Genomic DNA, 20821 nt, shown 5'->3' with positions numbered 1-20821 from the left:
TCCACGGAGGGTGCACCTCCGGGTGATCGATCGGAACCTCCACCAAACACCCCCAACAAACGGGTCGGCTCCGAATCAGAGGAGTCGCTCATGGCAAAGCCGAAACAAGACAACCAAGAGACGCGGGACCAGAAACAGCAGTGGCAGCAGCACTGATCATACAACGACCGGGGTGAGTGTGTGCATATCCGCGCATCTTTTAAGGACGCCTTATCGGACGTGGCCCAATGGATATGCGCTGCTAACATGGGTGTGGTAGTGGGTGGAGTAAAGGAAGGTGGAGTAAGACGCCTTCCGTCCCCGTTACATGAATGACGCGCGCTGCCCGATTGCCCTGCCAGAACTAGCTGCGCTTATGAGGTTTAACCCCCTGGCTTAAACCAGCGGTGACAAGTCTTGGTGTAATGCTGGACTCAGATTTCAAATTTAAACTCTCACATTAATAAAGGAATTTAGCAAAGGTATGACCTTTCATAAACCAAAATGATGCAGAGAAGTTGTCAGAGAAATTTAAGATGTAACATTATATTCTGAAAATACTGGTGCTAGCATTCCTTGCCAGCAGAGAACCTATAGATGACCTATAGATGACACTAGGCTTACGTAAACAAACTGACCTAGGTTGACTGCTGGCAAGCATTAAACCATTGTACTTTCTTTGAATCCGACGACTCTGTGCATTACTTGATAAAGAAATTATCCTAACATATTGGTCCTTCGGAACAGGATCTCAACAGCTTTTTTCCGGTGTCCAGGGTCGGGTCCGAATCCTTGCACGGCAGGGGGTAACTCCTGATATAAACACCTTGCAGCTAATTGCCTCTTCTCAAAGGCTGGTCCCACTGGAAGTTGGTAAAGAAGGCACAAGATTAAAAGAATAGCCTGAGGCACAGTCTCGTTGGATTTCAAGGTAAGAACAAGATTCGTGTTTAATGTTTTACTAATATGTTCTAAATCGAGAAAAACTTGGGCAGTGAGGTCTTTAAAGACTAATCACTGGTTAAAGGTCAAATGACATGAAAACTTCACTTAATGAGGTTAATTAATGGCCGCGTTTCCCAGATTCGTTAAGAAGCTCTTAAGCGCTAAGAGTTTATATAAATGCACAGATAGTTTATATAAATGCCTATGTGCGTCAGCACTTCTCCCCACTGAATGTGCTGTCAGACAGGGCTGTCCAGTCCAGGTACTGGCTTCCCCGTATGGAGATCAAACGCCTCGTCACGCTAGTGTCACCACACATCCGGAGGGCAACCCGCTGCAATTTTGCCCTCAGCCCGGAGGTGCAGCTCCTGGCCTTGCTGCGTTTTTACGCAGTGGGGAGCTTCCTGGATGTGGTGGGGGACGGCACCATCCTTAGCAAGGCATCGGTTTCATGGGGTGTGGCAGCCGTGACACCGATCCTCCTGCGTCATGCCCGGACACATCCAAATGCCCACCACATGGGACGAGGTCCGCCAGGTCCACAGTGGATTTCATGCCATGGCTGGGATCCCCCGGGTAATCGGTGTCGTGGATGGCACACTGATCCCAATCCACAATCCCTCCCTAGTGGATCCGTGCTGGATTGGGAGGAAACATTACGTTGCCATCAACACTCAGGTGGCAGTGGACCACGATGGCCTCATCATGGACATCGTTGCCAGGTGGCCAGGAGGCACACACAACAGCTTTGTGTGGGCCAAATCAGCTGTGGCTGAGGCTGGCAGAGGAGAGTTTAGCAGGAGCATCTTCCTCAGGGACAGTGGCTACCCTCTCCGGAGTTACCTTGTGACACCGATGATCAACCCAGCAACACCACAGGAGGAGAGATTCAATGAGGGCCACACACACACCAGGACCCACATTGAACGGGTGTTTGGCAGGTGGAAGTGTCGTTTCCGATGTATCCATCGTTCGTCGGGGGGGCTGCGCTTGTCACCTGTAAAATGTTGCCGCGTGATTGTTGTCACAGCCTCGCTGCACAAACAAAGCAGTGCGCTTTGGAGCAGATGAGCGGCCTCCTGAGAATGAAGATGGGGAATCATCGGAAGATGAAGCCCCCAACCTCGCCCCCCGCGAATCCTGAGCAGCACTCCACCAAGCTGGTGTCCAGACCAGAGAGGAGCTTGTCAATCTCTTTTGATGTCTATCAGCCCCTACGCCGTCACCACCAGTCACCAAGCACGGATATCAGCACTACCCTACTCCCAACAATAAACCCACTACCGCTACCATCACACAACCCATACCAGCTATCATGTATAGGGCTCAAGGCCGTAGCCATGGAGTCAACATTGGGGGGTAGGAATTTCATTTTTTATGATAATTTCGGACAGCGTGCGTGGTTGCCTGTCGTAGCGTAGCATATTTATATTTTTATATCAATATATTGGGGAGGACATTTTGACCAGATTTGAATATTGAGGGGATGTGTTCCCCCAATATGTATTATGATTACGGCCTTACACGGTGTTGTGTGTGATTCATGCACTGATGAAGTGGTGGGTGATCGATTTTCCTGGCATCGATTGATTTAGTTTCAACACCACGGCGGTGGACAGCTCCCACTAAGAGCTTCTTAAGAGGCTTCTTTGGCAGGATCTTAAGAAGGCAGTCAAGAACGCGTCTGGGAAACACCCCTATCTTAGCGCTCCTTCTTAGCCGAATCCTTCTTAAGAGCCTTCTTTAGTCCTTAAGAACGATCGAATCTCGGAAACGCAGCCAATATGAGTTCCCCTAGCCTGCCTTTGGTCCCCCAAAGGCTAGAAATTTCGATAGGTGTAAACCAAGCCCTAGGTATTCTTCTCCGCCTTTGGGAAAAATGAAAGCTCAAACGCTCGGTTTGAAATCTGCTCCTTGTGACGTCACAAGGAAGGAAGGTTACCTCCCCTCTCTCTGCTTTGCCCGCCCAGATAATCTGGCCTGCCCATGATAAACTGAGCTATGACCGTGCAAGTGTTTTTATCCTCGAGAGACAGCATGGCTTGCAAACAAATGAAGCATTGCATTTGCTCAGTTTGGATGTACAAAGGAAAACAAAAGTATTTTTACAGTGAAGACCCAGTGTCTTAATTTTATTTTCTCTGGAAATGCACCGACACAACTTCCCAAAGTTTTGTATGTCTGCGCCAAACATTTAAGCCATGACTGTTTCCTCATCTTGAGCTAATACAAAGCTGGCCTTGCTGAAATAAAATTCTGGATCAGTACTAATTCTCCTTGGTCCAGCTATAAACCTCGGACGAGTAAGTTAACTAATGCTTTATCATTTTGTTGCTTTACTGTATATGGTTACCAAGCTTGCTACTCTTAGAATGTGGCTGTAACATTACCTCTGCAGCTAACAGCTGAGTTACTGACTGCTACGGTAGGTAGCATCAAGTATGTGTGTGAATACACATCCTGTAACGCGAGTGTTGTACACGTCTTTGTTATTTGGATAACCATTCTGCTGTTGTTATGGCGCGCACGATATCCGCCTTTCCCCTCATTGAAATGACGTGTGCACCTCTGCAAACCAGGGTGATCAGATGAGAATTGGGAAAATTCAAGGCATCTTACAGCAACGGGGTACGAGCCATTGCGATACATCCATTGTAAACATAAGCGCATGGTGGGTTAGGGTTTCCTCTTTCCTCCTCATTAGCATTTAAAGATACAGACACAGAAACAGCGCATCTTGAGGAAAGCTAATTGTGGGACTGCTCGTAGTGGCTGTAATTATGCACCAAGGCTGAATTTCAGGGAAGAGACTTCAGATACAGTATTAGGGGACCACTAAGGCCTATATAAAAGCATCCAAAAACAGCATATCATGTGACCTTTAAAAGGCGGCTGCTTTTTTCCTTTTCCCATAGGGGAAAATGTAAAAAAGGCGCTGGAAGTTGAAAAAAGAAGTCAAGTGTGAACATGGTCAGGTAAGCTACAGAGCCTATGCAGGTCACGTGAAAAATGATCCAAAGACTCGTACCCAAAGACTGAGTCGGGAAATGAACGAATCATTTCTGTTTACATTTCTGTTATTTCTGTTTTCGATCATGTCTCGGGGGGGGCCGGGGACATTGAGTCCGAATGGGCCATGTTCCGGGCCTCCATTGTTGAAGCGGCTGACCGGAGCTGCGGCCGCAAGGCGGTCGGTGCATGTCGCGGCGGTAACCCTCGGACCCGGTGGTGGACTCCGGAGGTGAGGGATGCCGTCAAGCTGAAGAAGGAGGCCTATCGGGCTTTATTGGCTGGTAGGACTCCTGAGGCAGCTGATGTGTACCGGCAGGCCAAGCGGAACGCGGCTCTGGCGGTCGCGGAGGCAAAAACCCGGGCATGGGAGGAGTTCGGCGAGGCCATGGAGAATGACTTCCGAACGGCTTCAAAAAGGTTCTGGACCACCATCCGGTGACTCAGGAGGGGGAAGCAGTGCTCTGTCAACACTGTATACGGTGGGGACGGTGCGCTGCTGACTTCGACGGGGGACGTCCTGGATCGGTGGAAGGAATACTTTGAAGACCTCCTTAATTCCACCAACACACTTTCCGACGTGGAGGCAGAGTCTGGTGGTTCCCCTCTTTAAAAAGGGGGACCGGAGGGTGTGCTCCAACTTTAGGGGGATCACACTCCTCAGCCTCCCTGGGAAAGTCTATTCAGGGGTCCTGGAGAGGAGGGTCCGCCGGATTGTCGAACCTCGGATTCAGAAGGAGCAATGTGGTTTTCGTCCTGGCCGTGGAACAGTGGACCAGCTCTATACCCTCCGCGGAGTCCTGGAGGGTACATGGGAGTTCGCCCAACGGGTCTACACATGTTTTGTGGATTTGGAAAAGGCGTTCACCGTGTCCCTCGGGGGCTCATGTGGGGGGTGCTCCGAGAGTACGGGGTACCGGATTCCCTGATCGGGACTGTCCGGTCCCTGTACGACCGGTGCCAGAGTTTGGTCCGCATTGCCGGTAGTAAGTCGAACTTGTTTCCGGTGAGGGTTGGACTCCGCCAGGGCTGCCCTATGTCACCGATTCTGTTCATTACCTATATGGACAGGATTTCTAGGCGCAGCCAGGGTGTTGAGGGGGTCCGGTTTGGTGACCTCAGGATCGGGTCGCTGCTTTTTGCAGATGATGTGGTCCTGTTGGCTTCATCGGGCCGTGACCTTCAGCTCTCACTGGAGCGGTTCGCAACCGAATGTGAAGCGGCTGGGATGCGAATCAGCACCTCCAAATCTGAGGCCATGGTTATCGACCGGAAAAGGGTGGAGTGCCATCTCCGGGTCGGGGAGGAGATCCTGAACCAAGTGGAGGAGTTCAAGTATCTCGGGGTCTTGTTCACGAGTGAGGGAAGAATGGAGCGCGAGGTCGACAGGCGGATGGGTGCGGCGTCCGCAGTGATGCGGGCTCTGCATCGGTCCGTCGTGGTGAAGAAGGAGCTGAGTCGAAAGGCGAAGCTCTCTATTTACCAGTCGATCTACGTTCCTACCCTCACCTATGGTCACGAACTATGGGTAGTGACCGAAAGAACGAGATCGCGAATACAAGCGGCCGAAATGAGCTTTCTCCGCAGGGTGTCCGGGCTCTCCCTTAGAGATAGGGTGAGAAGCTCGGTCATCCGGGAGGGGCTCAGAGTAGAACCGCTGCTCCTCCGCGTCGAGAGGAGCCAGCTGAGGTGGCTCGGGCATCTGATTAGGATGCCTCCTGGACGCCTCCCTGGTGAGGTGTTCCGGGCACGTCCCACTGGGAAGAGGCCCCGGGGAAGACCCAGGACACGCTGGAGGGACTATGTCACTCGGCTGGCCTGGGAACGCCTCGGGGTCCCCCAGGAAGAGGTGGTGGAAGTGGCCGGGGAGAGGGAAGCCTGGGCCTCCCTGCTTAGGTCGTTGCCCCCGCGACCCGATCCCCGGACAAGCGGTAGATGACGACGACGACGACGATTTCTGTTTACATCAGCTAGAGGAAACGAACGATTCGTTCATTTCCCAACTCCGTCTTTGTATGAGTCTTAGGATCCTTTTTTCACGTGACTTGCATTGTATTTTTTAGTAGTTCAAGTTAAAGTTCAAGTCTTTTATTTGTCAGGTACACACAACAACAAAAGGTCAGACTGGGCAATGACATTCTAAAGACAAGACAACGCAAGCACCTGGCATAACATAACATATAAGTACACAGAACATAATTTACATCTATGCTGAGCTTAAATAAGTGAAACTTCCTAAATAATCAGATAGCAATATATAATCGACTATACTAACCCTAAAACTAAAACTTCCTAAATTACAGATAACAATAAATAATACACTATACTAACCCTAAATGCACATAAAACCTATTTCAATCCTATAACCTATTCTAACCTAAGTGGAGTACAGTACTGCATGTGCAAAATTGCAGATCAGTGACTATGTCAATGACCATACAGGAGCCTGGTGGCGAGGTGCAGTGAGGTACAGTAGTGCAATGTAAATGATAGACAACTAGAAGCTGAAAGTGACAGCGTATAAGTGACTAGTGTGCAGTAAATCAATGTCCATATCAGTGTCTGTTCAGAAGCCTGATGGCCCTTGGGTAGAAACTGTTGTCCAGTCTGCGTGTGCACAACCGAATGCTGCGGTAACGCCTGCCAGAAGGCAGCGGGGTAAAGAGACTGAAGGATGGGTGGTAACAGTCTCTTAGAATCCTGCCGGCTTTCCTTAGGCAACGCTCAGTTTACAACGACAAAACACACAGATCACTAAGGTCTTGTCAATGGAACCATTTGGCAACTTGTTAAAAGTAAACTTTCCATTCAGAATCTTATTGGCATCCATTTCGGCGTCTCACGCTCGCCATCCACGCAAAACGTAACGTTAGCCTACTACCAGAGAATGTCTAATATCCGTAAACGGGCTCTGCTACTACTCTTTAGCCGGCTCGCAAGCTAAACAAGTGTGCGTGGCGTGCCTGTTGTTTTGTTTCCGGTCTAGCTAGATCTGGTGTGGTGTTGTAGTTTTTCTAATGTCGGCAGTTGTTGCAACAGCATGTGAAAAAAACTACAAAGTTTGCTAGGCCAAAAAGAGCGTTAATCGCGCGATAAAAAAATTGACGCCGTTAATTTGGGTTTGCGTTAACGCCGTTAATAACGCGTTAAACTGACAGCACTAATTAATAAATTATCTTTTGACGCACTGCTTTTATAGTTTAGGCCTATGTCAATTATCCAATGACTTTTGAAAACAGTTAAAGTGACATCATTTCTTAAGTGGTTTATTTCGATCAGCCTAACAATACATAACTATGTATTAAAAGATGAGCGAAACACGGCAATTAGCCTAATTCATAGGGTCATTGTGAGAAAAAAGGTTTACACTTATGTTTCCGAACACGGACGGAACAAAAATGCTCGGAAAGCTGAAATTCCCTTGGTGGAACTATCTTTTGAGATTCTGTTTCCGCTTGTTTGAAATCATTTGCAACACATTTTAGTTTAGCTTGACTTTTAGCCTGACACGGACCAGGCTAGCCCCGAACCTTGGTTACGTAGGTAGAACTAGAATAATCCACCTTAATGGAACGGAACTCTCGCTAAAGTAAGTGAGACTTGGCGACTTAAGTCTCGCTTTTCCTTAATCGACGTTGATGGAACACCCCCCTGGTGCCAAAAGCTTAAGGGTTAACGACGCCACAGCAAATTCACAACACTGAAAAACGTAATCGTGCACCATAAATCTATACTGCAAAAAGAAGATAGGCTCATAACCCCAAGTCACCCATGGAAGTAGCATGAGATACAGCTTAGCATAAATAACAATTAGTCACAAAAGTAGAACACTGCTATGAGAAGATTTGTCCAGTTATGCCACCAGTCCATACACCACTCACTACCCGGGTGATGACCCAACGTTCCAGTACTCCTTAGCCGCGACCAATTTGCTGCTCCGCTGAGATAGTCCTTTCCGCGCGGTGGCTCGCACATGTCTCTCCCAACACTGCGGACGAGGACAGCAAAATCAGGACGCGCACTAGTAGTGAAAGTAACTCACCATTTCACAGTACTGGGAGATACGTAAAAGTATTTCCTTTTTGTGGGAATAGTAGTGATGTTACGCTAAATACCGTGCTCACGAAGCGGTATCGACCTTTCTAAACAATTTGTACCGATACAAACGTGTCGAGCGTGGCTTCAAATGGGCAAAAACCACGTGATCAGAGTCAAAGTGTCAAAGTGACGTCCGATGCTTCGGACGTCACACGAGCAGCTGAGACAAACGGCGTTTTATTCAAACGCTTACAAGACATCAGACATCACTAATATTCGTAGGTTATAAAGAGGAGACATAGGCCTATTTAAGGACACTACATTCATTGACAGAACCAGAGATACAGATAGATTGCCAGAGCTAGATAGACAGAGATAGATACAGATATGAGATAGTAGGTGTACACAAGCACATAGCCTACATCTTTCTCTAGTTTTACCAGCCTTCAAATGTGGCCATCCCTTTCCCGGTTGCAAAAGCATGTTCCAAAACCTTAACCGCTAGCTTACATTTTCATATAGTCATATATTCTTTTAGCATATACTTCTACTAAAACGGGGTGAGGGGATGCGATCTCACTACGTTTGAGTGAGGGGTTGCCCTCTTACCACGAGGCCATACTCAGTTGAAGTATATGTGTAATTAATGTTATAAGAACCTAAAAATAAGTATCATAAACGTAAAGTAGCAAAGATGTTACCTTGTTTATAATATATTTGTAACATAACCTTTATTTATCAAGTTTTCAATGACGATTATGAGACTGACGTCTCGAGGACTTGACGTCAATTGATTCCTTCCATCGTTCGATACAGTCGCCATACCATAAACTGACCAGCACATGTCCCTATGGAGAAGATGTATCGAACGCTTCGAAAAAGCGATACTTTTTCGAGACAATTGTGTCAAATAGCTTGTTACTTCGAAAAGCTTTGTTTCCCCCATCACTAGGGAATAGAGGGCGTTGTCTCGTCGAGAGCGATGTACCGGTTGTTCCTCTATCGCAACGTTGCTATCGTCTTCCTCTCTGTAGGTTTCGTCGTCGGATCCTTCACAAGCACCCGCTACTAACCAGGGATCTCGTTGAATGCCGCCCTGCGCATTTAGTTCCTCCAGCCACCAATCACGTCGGTCTCATTAGAGACTATTTGGCACACCTGTTGGGGAACGCTACAAGCCATACACAACTCCAAAGTAATCACCTACAATTGTTCAACCCCGCCCCCTACCATCAGTCAATGTTTACATATTACGATCAGGGCTGTACGCAAGGCCCAAAAAATACTAAGGTCATGAGTCAGAACTTCACCATGGTAACATATCAATTAGCACCAACCTACTCCAGAGCAGGCTAACGTAAGTGTATCTGGATAAGCTTGCCACACCCCCAGAAAATAATTGGCAGCTCCCTTTTTGAGAGACCCAGCTGACCAAGGAGATGTATTCTACTTCGACTAGCTTTCCATACCAATAAAGTTCTTTGCGATCGCCAAGATCCTTTATTTCACACGGATGAGTTCTTGTTTGAGCGATATCGATTCAGCCGACAAGGACTCATTTATTTGCAAGACCTTCTCGGACCGTACATTGCAAATATCACACGCCGCAGCAAGCTTTATGCTTTATGAGCTTATGCTGCTGTATGTGAATTGGTAACGCAATGTTTTAAGAAATGTCTTGTCTTATCTGTGTGCCTGTGCTTTTTATGTTTCACTGTGGGAGAGTGGGAAACGTCATATCGATTCCTTTTTAGTGTCTTGACGTGAAAAAATTGACAATAAAGCTACTTGAAACTTTTACTGTGCTTCAGATTCTATGCATAGCCTTGAGGGTTTTTTTTGCGTCAGGTACATTTTTATACAGTTAGCGATGCAGAAAACATTGGAAAAGCCACAGCATGCGTTGCTGTAAGAAAAGTAGGCTATTGGCGCTTTAACAGCTAAGGAATCAATTCATCATATTCCCTGGCCATGTCCCAGTCAATGAAATCAAAGAGGGATGTATTTACACATAGGCCAACATGCATATACACATAGATAGTACATGATATAAGCGCTTTCAGTAGGCCTATATATATCCTCATAGGTGTCTATGAATTTTTCTAAAACTGGTTGTTCCCATCCTTGATTGTGATTGGCTATATCGCGTTCCATGCCTTTGTAAAATCCAGCATAACCTCACAGGTTGTCCTCATAACATTCTTTAACATTCCATATTACTGCGCATCGAATATTTAAAATTGAAAGACGGCAAAGATGTCCATCTGGCTGTTGCTTGGCAACGATTTACGTAGGAACTATACTTTGTAGGAACTATACTTTGTAGTAGCAGAAGAATGACGGTTTATTATTAAACTATTTTGTTTCTAATTGTTTTATTGATGAAACCATATCAAATATTTGTAGTAACAGTTTTAGAAAAGCAATAAGCCCCGCGAGTCCGTGGTTTAACAACTCCCCTTACCTGTTCTAAAATCAGCGTAAACCACGGCCTCTTGGGGCTTATTGCTTAAGTATCAATTACATACTCTTTGGCCTTGTTTTATATTTATTCTGAAAGAGTTGAAAATACGCATTTAGTTTATCGGCAATTTTTTTGCCAAGCTGCCTGTCTTACTCTGGCAGCGGTGGCGGTGTTTGACCTAACCATGATAATATGCTTATTGTCTTCTTAGAGACTCATTATAATAGTTTGCTCAGATGGCGAGAATATCACCGCTCTCTCTTTCATCTTTTCCGCCATCATACCGTTAGAAAATCATGGTTTTGATGATCGACCTTTCCTGCCTTTCGAAGTAGGACGTGCTCGTGCACTTGCCCTGATAAGTTTAACCTGATTGAAATTAACCACATGATTTGGATGCAGATCAGCCGTCGACGAACCGATATTTGCGGTTCTCAGTTAGCTCGCTAATGTTAAAGGGCTAAAGGGACAATTGATTAATTAGCTTCAACCCCTACAACGAACGGGCCCCCGCTGGTATGTCTATTGAGGTAACAACATCAGCGTCCGGCTTGTGTGTGGTGGTTACCATAGCGACAGTGCGGGAGCACGCGCGATTCAAAGAGTGAAGGATTTCGTCTTTATATTGCATCCAAAAGAAGGGGGGACAGAAGTCTCACATTATACCGTCTTTGTTGTTGAATTCAAGAGAATGATGTCTGTTATCTGTGTAAATATCAGATGCTATTTTCAACACAAAATTCTTAAAATTCGTCATTCAAACGGTATAGTTACGAACGTGAACCAACATTCTTGCTCCACAACATCGCATTCTGAGGAAATATACCCCAGTATGATTAGCAGGTTCGAAGTATTTCACATGGCATGGCTCTTCATACTACTGTACAGGTTCAAAGGCATGCAATTTTAATTCAGTTAGTCTGTGCGTAGGGAGGGTTACTCAGACAGGTCGAAAACAACAGCCTTCTGATCCAAAATAGCCTATCAGCTGTCCTGAAAAGGGACCAAAGGTTCACATGCCCAGCATACAAAAGACAAGTACTAAAAACAATGTATCAACCATGTATCAACATCAAAAGAACCATCAAATCCCTTTTTAAGATAGGAAATAGTATTCTTATTGTTTAAGTCAATTAAATAAATGAAAAATGAAACATAATAATCCCTCACCTACCATGGACGATTCTGTTTTCAGACCTGTCCACCCTATACATACACATGTATTGGTATTCAATTTATGCTATTAAATGTACATAATGCTGGCGTAGAAGGATAGAAACGTATGCGGGGGGAGAGCATTTCATGGCAGGTTTTCCATTAGATGTAAGTGCAATGCACCCCCTGCTAACCCTGACTAGGAAAGTGTCACATGCCTGAAACCTACTGTGGTTACTCATACTAGTGCCCTCACTGTACAGTAAGAATCATTTGATGCTGGGATATACAGAACAGACAATAGGGGGGGGGGGGGGTGCATCTCACGAAGGCTTAATGCACCCCCTGCTAACCCTGACTAGGAAAGTGTTACATGCCTGAAACTTACTGTGCTTACTCATACTAGCCCCATCTTGTGCAATGCATACACTCTCCAAACGTACTCATGCAGGTAATCCCCAAATATAAAGGAAGCCGTTGTTCCACAAAAGTATGATTTTAATAACACCAGCTTAAAACCAGCCTAACAATGATTAATTCCAAAACAAATTAAATAACATTTAAAAAAACATGTTTACACAAAGTCATTTGAAGTGACTTGAAAATAGATAAATAATAATTAAAATTTGTTTAACACACAAACTAATATATAACAATACAGACAAATTAACTTATGACAACACATTTCTTATTTTGGGGGATTATGTGCACGAAAGGTACGAGTAGTCCTCCTCCAGTGTAGGTCTCTGCACGCACACGTGGTGGTACCATCTCCCACAGATGTCGCGGCAGCTCTTAGAAAATTTATTAACAATGCAAGTCCTTTAATTTGGGCACCATCACTTCTATTAAACTGAGTGTTAATTGTACTGTTTCTGATTTAGTTTTTGTAATAATGAAATACAAATTTATAATGATCACAAAAATCAAACTGCTCTTGAAGTCTAAAAACTGAAAAATATGTAATGATTTTTTTAAACATTACCCATAGTGGCTCATCCTTGTCTTCCATACCACAGTAGGGGCACAGGTTGATGAGATTGTCTGTGAAGACAAACAGTATTCATTAATATTCCAACAAATAAGCTAACAGTAAAATACAATTTGCATTATTGTACTTCACTGGCTGTATGCTCTCATCTGTATTAAAAAACATGCACTTCCAAGAGCTTGGAGATTGACTACGATCAGCCAAAACAATAACAAACCAGTTTCTCGGAGGAGGGCAATGGCTACATCTAGCCTCAGCTTGTTCACTGCCTTCTGTGTTGTTTTGATGTTTATTGCCTCTCCCTTCATTATTTTCTCAGCAAACTAAAGACAAAATGATTAATAGATCAGCATGATCACATAAATACATAGTCTAACAAGATGACAAGTTCCAAAATCCTAAACCACAAACAAACATTACAGTACATACTCAAACATTCATACATACATACAAACATTCATGCATGAAAGTAGTTATCCATAAGAAAAGGTTGACAACATTGTTTAAGTAATGTATAGTACAGTATATTCACCTTTAAGGCAAGGACACCACACGATGTGCTGTCTTGCTGATGTGCATGAGGGAGGGTGCTGCATGCCCATCGAGAAACATTACAGCCTTTCTTCCGCATGAATGCCCTTAAGTATAAAAATATTGCTTTTGAAAACTGTTGCACAATCATTGATTGAACATCTTGTACGACTTATTTCTGTCTGACACTGTAGTGTTAGTACTTTTGTACTATAAAACTCAATTTGAATGTATTTACCTGGTTGTCTCCAGGCACCTCTTTAGGTTAGCTTGAGATTCCCCCAGGGGATCCAAGAAAAGGCATCTATTTTCTTGTGGGTACCAGACCTATTGTACATTGAAAAATAAGATGCTTTAAGCCCAACTCACTGTATCTGTTATAACTGAAAATGTGCAACTCTGAGAGACTACACTGTCAGAAATAATGTGCAAAATTTGTACCTTAAGGGGTCCAACAGCTTGTCACTGGGGCAGTACCCTCGAAGGTACACCAATTGTACCCCTTTACAAGGGTACATACTTGTTCTCTTACAGTTTGTACCTTTTGGGAACAAATGTGTACCCCTGGGGACAATAACGGACCTAAATGCTCTAGGACTAAAATGTACCCTTGGAAATGGTACACATTAGGCCTTTAGAGGGTACTGCCCCAGTGACAAGCACTTTGTACCTTGTGATGGCAAATTTGTACTCAGTACAACATGAGAAACAGTCAAAAATATTTTTTTTTAAACTCTATCTTTTTTTTTTTACATTCATCAATTACTTTTGTTACAGTTTTAACATTAACTCATACAATTGTAAATTACTATACAATTGTGTCAGTATCACATTACAATTTATATGAAAATATCACAGCAAAAACACATTTTGTATCAGAATGTCAAAATTACATTTTTTTTATGTAAAATACATAAATGCAACACAATACATTTACTAATATATATTTTAACTTGGTAACCTTTCAAGTCACACATTAAATGTATAACAATGGATTCCTAATAATGTAAAATAGATCAATGCAAAAGAACATTCCACTGAACAACAGCTTTTTACCCTTTTCCCGTTTTAAGACAATCATTTTAAGACTTTCAAATGTTTCTAAGGCTAACATACAACTTATCATCACTATTGTACATGTCCAAGGACTGAAAGTCAATTTCTTGTCCCGGTCTTATTACACTCCATTGAGGATCAACTTTGACTGTATATGCATGCAGGTGTGAATCATAACACATTGGGACAAGAAGCTTACCACAAAGAAGCCACAGTGTGTCAATATTGAAAATGTATTTGATTAAGAAAAAAAGAGGAATATTCTCTGCATGCAAATAATCAACAATGAATACATCTTTACATGCATATTTTACACTGTTAATAATGACCCCTGAAACACGCTGCATGCTATGAAATGTGCCTTCACTTCCATATACACTAACAATACATCTCTGTAGCGCTAATGGTAGTGATGAAAATGGGATGTTGTTGAGATACCTGTAAGAAAGACTAAATTAATGAAATAAAGCCATTTATATTCTATCAACACACTGCCATTTGAAGCACACATTTGGCCCGCATCTTAACTGATTTACATTTTCTCACCTCATAATACCTATCTAGTTGATATTACTTTTATGCAATGATAGTGACGACAACAAACATGGGTTTTCTAACATGTTACATAAATAAAAGACATACTGACTTACCTTGTGTGTTCTATAACTGCTTCATACAGAACACGAAGGATCGTATGTTGATCTTTGCTGGACTTCTGACATGCTTCCCTTTTGTCAAGTCTGGTCTGAAGATCTCTCGGGAAAGGAGGAATAAGAAAACCAAGAGGCAGTCTTCCACTTGCCTCATTTCTAATAAGGGATGGGGAAGGGAGGGATGAAAAACACAATTCTAATTAGCAACCAAGGCAATAATACATTCATTGTCATACTTTAAAGTATAAAAAACCTACCTGTCTGTTGTCAAAGGTTGCTCAGTGTTAACATCTGGCACTGGTACTAAAGTAAGTGTTACATGCTGTAGTTCCTGTACAAATGTGTTGAATTTAAGTTGCTTTTTAAATGACCCAGAAAAAAGAAATGCCATCATATGTTCGGTCAAGCAGCAGACTGTCTCTCCATCCACTTCATTGTCTGAAAAGAATAACCAAAATAGGCATGCACAGAGTCATTTTTCAGAAGAAATTAAGGTTAGAAATTAAAGAAAATAAATATACACATCCTGTAGAAAAAGCAAGGTTACTTTAACATGCAATGGTGAGTTAAGAACATACAATATTGTACAAATCAATAGCTAAGGTAACCCTAACAAGTTACTGTCGACAGGACATTTGCTACAGCTGTAAACGAAAAATTAATTTGAATTAAAAAGCAGAGCTTAAGTCAACGCAAGACGTGGGGAGGGGGCAGGGGAGCACACACGACGGATTCACTTAACCGAACTAAAGTTAGCCTACAAACTAAAGTTAAACGCTAATATAGAATTCCCCTAACTCAAAATTACTCAACACTCCTATTTAGACAGTTCTCTATACAACGGCACTTCGCCAGCTCCACAATTCGCTAATGATCTAGTAATGAATTAACATGTTTTCATCAACTACAACACTAACCTTTAATTTCAAGTGCCGTTTCGGCAAATATTTCCTACTGACCTAGCTATCAACGAACGTTATACTGAGGTAACTAATAGGTAACAAAAATTGAATGAACATAACGTTATAGTAGAGATGGTCTATTAAGCCACACATTATGGTCATGCAGGCCATAACTTCAACCGAATTATCGGATGGCAAATTGCTTTTTTCAGATGGCTGATATCGAACTAGCCAACTGACATTAGATAGCTAGCTAACCCATGGCTGCTAGCTCTAGCTTTTTTTTTTTTACTAAATAATGCTAACGTCAGCTAGCTCTAGCAATTTGCCGTTCAGTTCGGTAAAAGTCTATTCCGTTATGACAAAAAAGGTTGTAAAGAACATATAACGCACTATATCAACTTAACATCAACGTTACCTTTGAATCTTTGTGTTTCTTCTTCAGTCAGAATAAAACCGGCATCCTTCAACTTCTGGAGCAGCTCCTCCGTTGAAAACTCCATTGTTCTCTACTTTTCGCGCCAGAGACCGTTGGGAGAGGCAAAGTGCTACAACCACTGCGCATGTGTGAACTCCCTCATTCAAAAGTCGACATTCAATGTTGCCTCGGAGATAAATATTTTTTACTGTCCAATTCTTATATCGCTATTCATTGTTGATTTCACAGAGTGATTTTAATTCAATGTATTGTTTTCTAATATCCTAGGTAATGAATTTGATAACTGCGTAATTTCCTTGACAGCCCTGAGGCACTAGCCATCCCATCCCCCAACATAATTTTGGTCACACCATGGGTCACACTCTGACATCTTTCTTATTGTACCCTAAATGTTCGAAAAACGGTACAGGCATGAACCCTTTCTCACGTTTGTACCCTTTCAACCTAGAAAAAGTACAAATGTGTACCTTATGGATCAACTATGACCCTTTAGGGGTACAACACCAGCAGTTGTACCACACAGAACATAAATGGACCTCAACCGTACCTTTATTTTTGACAGTGTATGCATTAAAAGATTTATACTTTATCATTTAAATTTGAAAGGTAGGTTAACTGTAAGGAAGGCCTACATAACTGCTCATACAGAGCTTGAAAAATCAAGTTTCACACTGTACACACTGTATTTACTCTCACCGTCAACATCCAGTGATGGTGCGCATTCACCATTCCCACAATCAATTGGTGTGCCATTGGATCTATCTTGAAATGGGAAGACATTATGAAAGTAAAGGCTTTACTTGAGAAATAAATATCATATGCATAACAATCCAATACATACCCGAAGTCTTGACCGTTTCCCTTCCCATATTGCAGTCATTGCAAAGCTGTCGATGACAGCAGCTGCGTCTGCATTACGGCTGTTGCAGTTCCGCACGAGCACTGTCAAGTACGCATTAATTGCCTATGAAAGATTGAAAAGGACAGAATAAAGTAACCATATGTGAGAAATATGCAGTTCCATATTTACTGACACATTGTATTTATACAACATTGAAGTTGAGTCATTGGATGATCTTGAAGGTCACTGTATTGCATTACAATGCATTACATTTGTTAATAGACAACTGATTCTTGTTTAAATGCATATATAGTTCATAACTGATCCCAGAGGAAAGTAAGGTATCAGTTTTTATAAAATATTGACAAGATAATACCTCACTCTCAAGCTCCTAGTTGGGACCAATCCTTGGAATGTCCCAAAAATACCATTTGTATGGCCCAATCTTTGAGAGGATAAAATGTGAGTGTTTCCCCGCCCAGGCCTCCTGCACATCTGCAGAAATTCAACATCAATTAAGTTAACCATTTTTTAACCAACATTTTCGTATAATAATAATTCACTTCTGGAACATATCAATTCAAATAACTTTAAAAAAATGGTTCCAAGGTTATCAAATGTCTTACCATCTACTTAAGCCTATGTTTTTTTGTTCATGTTAACAATTGCTTACAGGACTCTCAAAACACTTATATTTATATCTTTAAAAACATAAAGTGAGTAGGCTATGCAATAATAATAAAATCAATACATTTGTCAATTGTAGTTGCTGAAGCTGGTGCAGCTCCTACTGGTGCTGGGGTGGCTGCTGGTGCAGGTGCTGTGGCGGCTGCTGTTGCTGGGGTGGATGCTGTTGCAGGTGCTGTGGTGGCTGCTGTTGCTGTGGTGGCTGCTGGTGCAGGTGCTGGGGTGGCTGCTGGTGCAGGTGCTGTGGTGGCTGCTGGTGCTGTTGCTGTGGTGACTGCTGGTGCAGGTGCTGGGGTGGCTGCTGGTGCAGGTGCTGGGGTGGCTGCTGGTGCAGGTGCTGGGGTGGCTGCTGTTGCTGTGGTGGCTGCTGTTGCAGGTGCTGTGGTGGCAGCTGGTGCTGTTGCTGTGGTGACTGCTGGTGCAGGTGCTGGGGTGGCTGCTGGTGCAGGTGCTGGGGTGGCTGCTGTTGCTGGGGTGGCTGCTGGTGCAGGTGCTGGGGTGGCAGCCTGTTTTGAATCTGGTGTGGTTGGCGTAACTGTTTTGCTTATCATACGCGGTATGTATGGCCTCTCCATCTTCACTATTTTCAGGTGATCCACATTCACTTTTAGGAAAACAGCACCATTTTCCCCTTGCAAATCTGCACTTTTCCCTTGGATTGCCGTTATGTTGTAAGGGCCAATGAAATTGGCATCGAGCTTGCCACCCTTTCTCTGCTGGCTCCTTATGTTCTGCCTCCAGACCTGGTCTCCAACTTTGAAATTGGGTTTGGGATCACCTGACTTCAATCTCCGGCGAGTCCGCTCATGCTGCTTTGAAATGTTGTCAGCAACAATGTCCTCAATGTCATCAAGGCGCTTTATGCCAGCCGACACAGCCTCCTCTGCCACAACAGCCTCAAAACTGTTGTCTAACTGTGAACAAAAATTATGTTATTTCAGTCCAACTTCATGATCTTCATCATTGTATATGTTAGACGAGGTAGCAGTAGTGTATCATTTGTTATAGAAAATGTAGTTTGCATAGAATTGCATTGACATTACATTGCATTTACAAAACTGACATTACATTGAATTCTGTCATTTTGAATCATGAATTTACCAACCAAGAAGTGTTCTGGCACCTCTGAAGGGTAGCGAGCCTCTCTTCCAAACATAAGAAGTAGGTGGAAAATTTGCAGGTAACCTGCGTCTTTGTTCAGAGCCCAAACATAACAGCATCCAAATACTGATCCCACTAATTGGTTCTATGGCCAACCAGTTTGCTGAGTGCTCTGAAAAGTTAACACATTCACATTTTATTCACAATTGCCATCTTCTCTGAAAAACACTGTATTTATTATATTATATACAAATCAATACAAGATTGTTCATGTGCAATGAGTATATTTATACACTTCACAAACTTCAAGAAACAAAAACAAGCTACATTTTCTTTACCTTTGAATAGTCCCATTCATCTTCTCCACTAATCCATTTGTCTGTGGATGGTAAGGAGAGCAAAGGCTTCGTTCAATGCCAAGCTTGGCACACACGTTCTTGTTTATCTGTAAATATAAAGTACACTCAAGTTCCAGACATTGAAATATGGATTTAATCAACTTTTTAAATTGTAAGATGAAAATAGGATCCTTAAAATTGGATGTAATTTTACAGGATATATAGCATTTTAACTGTACCACAGAAGTGTATAAAAATATGAAATTTCAACACATTCAAATTAATCGGTTAAATCGTTAGGGTAAAGGTTTCCAAAATTACCGCATTCACAAACTCCCTTCCTTGATCCGTAAGGATTCTTTTTGGAGCCTCGAATTGGTGGAAAAACCTGATAATGCACTCTATCACTTCAGCTGCACTTTTAGTTTTCAGAGGATAGGCCTGTGGCCATTTTGTCAGGTAATCTATCATTTCACATATGTATTCATGTCCCTCCTTAGTTTCTGTTAGTTTTCCTATTAGATCCATCCCCACAAGTTCAAATGGCTGTGTGACCTCAAAAAAGCAGAACAAAGAATGTTAGAATAGCAGCAACACCCCTATGGTCCTATGTTTCATTCATTTGTGTTGATAATTACTACCACTTTCATTGTGAATATTAATTTTTGTAAATATTTTCTACATAAACAAACTAAAATTTGCAGTTAAATGTTTTTAGAGCTCCCTTCCTTGCCCTAACACTGTGAAAAAAAACTATGGTGAGGTGGTTGTATAGTACATATTTTGTGGGAGAAATTAAGTTGAAGTAGCATGGTATACAGCGTATGTCAACCAACCATTTATATACCTTTATAGGGGTATATACAACCTCCTGCTTAATCACGTGTTGACTGGCCTGGCAAACCACACATTCTGACACCTGTATAACACGTACATGAAAAGGTTAGCCATCGGCTGACAAATGTTTGGCGAATGACAATTCATACATTCATAAAAAAACATATTGAATAAAAGGTAAAAAGAGTACAGGTGTTCATCTTTTTCATGTAAGTTTAAATGTTCATGTGTAGTGGACTAAAGCCCACCAGTCAAATCTAAGTGGGCCAGATCAATTGTTGTGGAAGTACACTGGCAGAAGTAAATTAGTTGCAAAGCCTACTGTACTTACCCATTTCTCAATGTCTTGAGTCATTCCCGGCCAGAAAAACCTTTTGCGTATTGGATCCCAGGTTTTCTTTTGTCCAGTGTGAGCCCCTGTTGAGCAGGCATGAAAGTCTACAAAAACTTCATTTGCCTCTTCACTTCCGCAAACCACTTTGGGTTTGCTGGCACCTTTACTACGTCCTTTAATGTAGTACAACAATTCTCCTGAGAAATACATTAATTGTTTTAAATTATCAAATAAACATTGTGTTTTATATTGATACAGCTGGCTGTAGCAGAGTCTATTGCAATACCATCAGCATTATTTTGCAAGACTAATTAAAGACATCATTCTGTTACTGTATGTATATATGACCATAATAAAGTCATTGCTGCCACTTATTTTTCTTTCATTGTTAAAAACTTCACTCCATATGCGTGTCCCTCATTTAGTGGGATAAATGATCCCTGAGCCTCTCAGTGTGAGAAATAGGTAAATTGTTGCGTGAGATCATGTGAACTGGTCAAAATGCGCGAGTCTCACGGCAA

At 42.7% G+C, this 20821-nt stretch overlaps 2 long non-coding RNA genes across 3 annotated transcripts; both read right to left on the bottom strand.

Moving 5' to 3' along the window:
- Positions 1-12168: 12168 nt before the first annotated feature.
- On the bottom strand, positions 12169-13565 carry LOC146235937 (uncharacterized). Of its 2 annotated transcripts, XR_014741043.1 has the most exons (5): positions 13351-13565; positions 13114-13219; positions 12799-12904; positions 12576-12634; positions 12169-12384 (listed from the first exon to the last, which is right to left on the bottom strand). It is a non-coding gene; the product is annotated as an uncharacterized LOC146235937 (long non-coding RNA). The 2 variants fall into 2 exon arrangements; XR_014741042.1 differs by having other exon boundaries at positions 12169-12904.
- A 307-nt stretch (positions 13566-13872) lies between these two features.
- On the bottom strand, positions 13873-16700 carry LOC146235936 (uncharacterized). The gene is made up of 4 exons (XR_014740984.1): positions 16142-16700; positions 15079-15259; positions 14819-14977; positions 13873-14606 (listed from the first exon to the last, which is right to left on the bottom strand). It is a non-coding gene; the product is annotated as an uncharacterized LOC146235936 (long non-coding RNA).
- Between the last annotated feature and the right edge of the window lie 4121 nt (positions 16701-20821).

Source organism: Hypomesus nipponensis, chromosome 22 (assembly GCF_054491055.1).
Source record: "Hypomesus nipponensis isolate SF chromosome 22, ASM5449105v1, whole genome shotgun sequence".
In the NCBI taxonomy this organism is placed as follows: domain Eukaryota; kingdom Metazoa; phylum Chordata; class Actinopteri; order Osmeriformes; family Osmeridae; genus Hypomesus; species Hypomesus nipponensis.
The sequence above is the reverse complement of the archived record's forward strand: the minus strand, read 5'-3'. Positions and strand labels throughout refer to the sequence as shown.